The sequence below is a fragment of the Geospiza fortis genome, unplaced genomic scaffold, assembly GCF_000277835.1.
Source record: "Geospiza fortis unplaced genomic scaffold, GeoFor_1.0 scaffold153, whole genome shotgun sequence".
NCBI lineage: Eukaryota > Metazoa > Chordata > Aves > Passeriformes > Thraupidae > Geospiza > Geospiza fortis.
The window spans coordinates 994,329-1,000,963 of record NW_005054498.1 but is presented as its reverse complement, the minus strand read 5'-3'; positions in this window follow the sequence as shown (position 1 = coordinate 1,000,963).

The window sequence follows — 6,635 nt, the reverse complement described above, 5'->3', positions numbered from 1 at the left end:
AAATATAAATCTTTATTTAATAAATAAATTTAATTTAATTTTATATCTGGTCTTGGCTTGGGCATGTGCCTGTGTAACAAAAGGAGAATGGTGTATTGCTTAAATCTATGGGATTTATCTCATTTTATTGTCTAAAGTTATGGCTGGAAGAATAATCAGCTATTCCAGCATTTCCTTCATTGAGTCCATCATCAGACAGGGTGGATAAGTGGAAGCCAGCACTGAAACATGTCCCAGGTGCCCAAGGCGAGCCCTTGCAGAGCTGGACCTGCACAAGGTGTGCTCAGAAATCGCTGTCCCTGTGGCTGGAAAAAAAATCAGCTATTCCAGCATTTCCTTCATTGAGTCCATCATCAGACAGGGTGGATAAGTGGAAGCCAGCACTGAAACATGTCCCAGGTGCCCAAGGCGAGCCCTTGCAGAGCTGGACCTGCACAAGGTGTGCTCAGAAATCGCTGTCCCTGTGGCCAGCTGGTTCCTCTGGAGCTCTGCCATCCCCCAGGCCAGCAGGGAGCAGGAGGTGCCCCATTTTCCTGGGAGCTGATCATCATCCCAATGACCTTCAGGGACAGAGATCCATCATGGCAGTGCTCTTGGTTAATTTGAGCAGCCAGCCATGGGATGGGGATCATAATCAGAGTTATTTCCAAAGTTTTATTTTCCATTCCCAAGCAAAGCCCTTCACCCATGATTGAGATGAGGTAAGTGTTCTCCTTCCAACTTGCAGGGGGCTTGGATGGAAGCTCTTATTTCCATTCCATGCACAGAGGTGAACAGACCCTAAATCTGAATCAAACCCTAAAAGTATCTCTGACAAATTCCTCAGAAGCAGTGTTTTTTGGAGGTGAAACACTTCCAAGTGTTTTTTGGAGGTGTGAAACACCACAGCAGCGTGGTTGTCCTGTAGCCAACCCGACTCTGCATCACCCACAGCAGGATTTCAGCTTTTACTGCTTTCTAGGAGTTTTTAGGGCTTCCCCCAGGTGGAAATGTTCCCATTACAAACTAAACTTATCTCAGGAAGCAGCAGCAGCTGGGACTTAGGAGGTGACAGCCACCTCCTGCTCCCCTCAGTGCTTCCTGCCATGGCCACCATGCCCTGCCAGGGGCTCCCCCTGCATCATCATTAATGAGCTGATCTGCAGCTTTGATTAGTGTGGAGGGCACGTGCTGGCCTTTTCCAGGGGAATAACAGCAAGGTAGGAACTGCTTCAGTGCCAGGGGATCCTCCTGGGGATGGGTTTTGTTCCCTGGAATGGTTCTGGGAGGAACAGGAGTGCTGGGGAAATGGTTATCCAGACACTACCAAAAAAAGGAGGGTGCAGCTCTCAGTTGTGATGTGTAAGAGTGTGGATTATGCTCTCAGGATAACAGGAAATTTGAGTTAGAATTGTTTTCAAATATAAAAAAAAAAAACCCCAAAGTGTTCTAATTTCAGTCCTGCTGGGAAAAGAGGGAAAAGCCCAGAAGCTGGTTTGGGGTTGGGGATGCAGAAATGGGGATATGGGCTGATAACATTTCAGTTTCTCCTGAGTTTCAGTAGTATGAGGTTCCCAGTGCCCTCAGTTTCTTATGGGGAGAAAGGACACTGGGTAATTTCCAGAGTCTGTGAAAGGATTAGAAAGAAAGGAAAAAGATTAAAATAGTATTTTGATGGTTTCTCCCCCAGCATGAAGATTTCTAGTAAAAAGAAAAAAAAGTCATTAATGAAATGTATGTCCAAGCAGCCTTTTTGGATCTGGTCAGGAGAGAGACTGACATCACACTCAGCAAGTTTCCCTTCCTTTTAATGAAAAGGGAAAACAAAGCTGCCAATATTAATTATTTAAGGATTATGGTGGAGATTCCCACAGTGGAAGAAAACACCTTTTCATATAATCAATAGGGCTTTGGCAGAGGAAGATACAACCTACTAAAAAGAAATGTAGATAAACTGGGAGAACGGGGAGCAGAAAAATGTGATTTTAGGTGAAATAATTTGGTGGCGGTTTGGGCACAGCTGCTCAGGAGGGGTGACCTGAAGATGTGGGAGTGAAGCCTTCTCCATGCAAAGCCTCCTCTCTCCAGCCTGCATTTCACACCTGGAAATAAAAGCATCCTTAAGAAAATTAATGTTTCTTTTGTGGCCTCAGGACTGGTCCAGCTTCTGAGAGGCATCACCCAGCTCCTGACAGCACCACGGGGGCTGGGATCTCACACCCTGCCCTGTCCTTAATTCTGAGAATTGAATGGACAGGCAGAAACAAACCAAAGCAGGGATGATTTTAGGGTACTCAGCTTTGACAGCACGCCTAAAAATATCCGTGCACAAAGGGCTTGGTTTTTTGGTTTTTTTTTTTTTTTTAACCTCTGGAACTGAAAAGTTTTATTTGACTTTATGATCTGCAAGTTTTCCACTAGTCAGGAAAGCCTGTTCTCTCCTAACTCTTGTCTCTCCTCCTGCTTTTTCCATTACCATCCTGCTCTAAGGGCTCTGTGGATCAGGAAATTTGGGTTCAGGAAGTTTTTTGGGATGCCCTGTAGCAGGCAGGGTGGGAGTGGGCTATGGCAGCCCAGCAGGCATGGGAAGGGTTAAACTTCATGCTGCAGCTGCAAAGCCCAATTTCTTTATTTCCTGTTAATGACATTATTGCCTACATAAAACCATTGAAACATGTTTCTTTCATTTGTTTAATTTCAAATTCTGAGCACACTAGCTGGAAACTATGTTTAATAGTTAAACTCAAAACATTTGGATTTCCTTCCCTCGCTGAGATTTGCAGGGAGTGCGCTTCATCCTTAGTTGGGTTTTCAAGGAGCCATTTTTACACAGCCATAGGAGCCAGCCAGAAAACAAACCAGATTAAATTGCAGAATCAAATCACATCAGTTCAGGCTGGTAACACATCATATATTTCCCTTCCTCCGCAGTCAGGCCAAGATACCATCAGCCCCAAGTCGTGTTGGAGCATCCAGAGCCAGGACTCCCCTCTGTGCACGCAGGAAAAGGGCTTCCCTGAGCATGCCTGGAAAAAATGTTCCTGTTTTCCATGAAAAAATGGAATGGAATCTCCTTCAGGCCCTGCTGGCAGCAATGCTCCTGTCACCTCCCCACGTTCCTCCTGCTGCAGCTCCAGTGCCCCAGAAGGGCGGTGTGGGAAGGAGGAGGGCACATCAAGGTGGATCTGAGCCACCCCAGACTGGAAGGGAAACCCTTAAATCTGAGCCTGTTGGGCTGATAAAGCTCCAGGCTGCCAGAAACACCGTGTCTGGTGATGATTTTAGGGGAGGGGTTTGTCCCACTGTCAGGTTTGTCCCTTCAGGGTGATGGACACTCACAAGTTGTTTGGTGGAGCTGATTGCTCGTGTGGTGGAGTGTCTAAAAGTCACTTCATGAACATTCACAGGATTGGAGCATGGAGAAACTGGGCTTTGAACCACTTGAGATCCAGCTTCTCCTTGGCACCATGTGCTAATGAAACCCAGAACCAGCATTGTTAGCAGAAGCAGTGAGTAGAGGTGGGAAAACGAGGAATGTGGCCCTGAACAGGACTTTAAGGAGTCATCACTGACATGACAGGAGAACCACAGTCATTGTTAGCAGAAGCAGTGAGTAGAGGTGGGAAAACGAGGAATGTGGCCCTGAACGGGACTTTAAGGCATGACAAGGGAACCACACTCATTGTTCTGCCATGGCATCAGGGTACATCCCTGAGAGCCACAGAAGTGCTCAATTTCCCATCAAAAAAATCTGTATTTGACAGAAAAAACTTAAGAGGATTTAAATGTTACATTCCAGGGCCATATGCAGGAGCACCTTCCATTAGACCAGGTTGCTCCCAGCCCTGTCCAGCCTGGCCCTGGACATTTCCAGGGATGGGGAATCTTGCTGTCCTTGTTACAGGAAGGTGGCAGAGATGCCTCATTTGTGCATGGGGAGGAAGGGATGGTGGAAAAAATAAGTCATGGGAAGCTGGTCATAAATATCCTCATTTACCTCTTTTGCTCCCACCCTCTCTTCAATCTCTGTTCTGTGCAGGTGATGGAAGGAGTTCAGAAATGTTAATAGATAGCAAAGTGCTCGTGTGTGTTTTATCAGCTCTCCTGGAATGGTTAATGCTGATACCGTGCCCCTTTCAAGTCTAAAAAATCTGGGCAAGCGTGTGCAGATAGCAGGGAGTGCACTGAACAAAACATCAAGGAAAAGAGTCTGTGGGGGGGGAATGGAAATGGTAAAAGGATTATAGGAGAGAAAATGTATCGGACTTATCTGGCGACGGTCGCTAACAAAAGTGTGTCAGTTTATGGAATGAACTTCAAACCCCGTAAAACTAATTGTGTGTTTTCTTGTCTTGTTTGTGAGTATCTCTGGCAGTGCTCTTCCCCCCCACTGGAAAAGCATGTCTTTGTGTGGGTAATACCCTGTGCCTGCAGTATGTGGGGAGATTACACAGCCCATCGGGTTCATACCTCTTAAACTAATGATGTTAAACTAGTTTATTAAAAAAAAAAAAGAGAGAGAATAACTTCAAAGGTTCACATGTGGGTTGCAAACCTCTCATGTCTTCTGTATACAGAGTCTTCCTCTTATTTTGATCAAGGCTGTTCCCAGCACTTCTGCTGAAATAGTCCCAAGCCTTTGATGTCGTTATCAACGTGACCACCAGTGTGAGCTCGGTGACAGAGGGGGACATCAGCCACACTGAGGGGCTGGATCCTCCCCTCTGTGGGACCTCCCTGGGCTCTGCCTCTCACTGGGCGGCTTTCCTGCTGGGAAAGTGATTTTTAGACCCCGAGCCCCTGGCCCACTCCGGCTCAGGGTCTAAATGCCCAAGGTGGGAAGAGTGAATAGGGAAGGGCAGGCGCAGGGATGGAGTGGGGGCAGGAGGGGAGGGCTGGGAGGGGTCTTGGAGGGGATGTGGCCCCCAGTGGGGGCTGTGCATGGACAGGAGGGAGCTCCCTCAGCATGCTTGATTCATGTTTCCTCTTTATTTTCCATCCACGTCCTTGTGACCCCCCGGAAGTGCCCAAGGTTGGACAGGGCTTGGAGCAACCTGGTCCAGTGGAAGGTGTCCCTGGCCAGGGGCATGGAACAGCATGAGTTTTAAGGTCCCTTCCAACCCAAACCTGGGTTTGGGATTCTGGGATTCAATGATCCTGCTGTAGTTTTAGCAGAGGTGCATCAGCAGAGTCAGGGTCAGGCAGCAGCACCGTGCCCTGGCCTGATGGTGAGGTTGGACAGGCTGTGGGGGCATCTCTTGGGCTGGATAGGCCATGGTGGCATCTCTTGGGCTGGACAGGCTGTGGTGGCATCTCTTGGTGAGGTTGGACAAGCTCTGGTGGCATCTCTCGGGTTTTTTGAGGCTCCCCATGAGGAAGGCAGTTCCCTGGCCCACGTGTGTCCCTGTGCACAGGGAAGGGCTCTGACTCTGTCCCCTGGTTTAGGACTTGTGCCTCCTGACAAGCACAGTGTGGGCGCTGCTCTGATGTGCTGGGGCTGCTCGGTTTGATTTGATTTGATTTGATTTGATTTGATTTGATTTGATTTGAGCTCCTGGACCCCTGTCACCTCCACAGAGCCCCTCACAGGGACCAACAGAAGAGCCCTGGGCTCTGAGCTGGTGCTCTGTGGGAGGACAAGAGCCCAGAGCCATCTCTTTAGGAGCCCAGCACCTGCCCCGTGGGCACACAGGAGCCAGCTTAGCTGGTGCAGTCAGGAGGAGCCCAGGGAGTGTGGACTGGCACATCTGAAATGCTCTCAAAGACCCCTCTGCCTTTTTCTTTTCCCACTTTTTATTTTTTTACTACCTGCTCTATAAAAAGCTCAAAGTACAAAAAAAAAAATTAATTTCTCTTTATTGTGTAGCGCCGCTGTGAACTGATTCTTTTAATCTAAAATTATTCCTTTTTGGTGCCACAATCTGACTTCAAGCTTCTTTGCTGGCTGTGAACATGACACACAGCAGCAGCCAGAGAGGAGGGACAGGCTGTGCCTGCCCTTTGCTGGGCACCAGGAGGGCTGAGCACGGCTGGAGGACGCTGCTTTAAACAGCTCTTTGCAGTCCTTTTCCCCCTCATTTGACTGAGTTTTTATCTCAGATGCAGAGAAGGGCTAACAAATAAAATATAAATAGTTAATTTTCCCCTCTGCTCAACCTGGGAATTCAGATTCAAGTTTAGACAGGAAAATCAGAAGGAAATTCAAAGATCCTCTGCTTTCTTGATGACTGCAGCTGCTACCTGAACACAGAGATTCCCTGTAGATCTGTGAACAAGGACTTCCAGAAGCTGCTAAAGATGAAGAAAACTCTGGAAGACCTTCCTGTACCTGCCACCGCCTGCCTCGTTCATGGGATTGCTTTCAAATCCCAGGCAGGACCTGACTCTTCCCTGTTGGCAGGAGCAGAAAAGAGACTCCTGACTGGACATGAGTGGGGCCACCACCGCTCTGGGCAGGACAAGCTGCTCCCTGGTGTCTTGGTTTCAAAAGCCAGCTGTTTGCTAAGGAAGGCAGGAGCCTCCCCTGAAATGGAAAATTTAATTTTCTTTTTTCTGAATCCACCCCCTACCATGGCAGGGACACCTTCCACTGTCCCAGGCTGCTCCAAACCCTGTCCAGCCTGGATTTGGACACTGCCAGGGATCCAGGGGCAGCC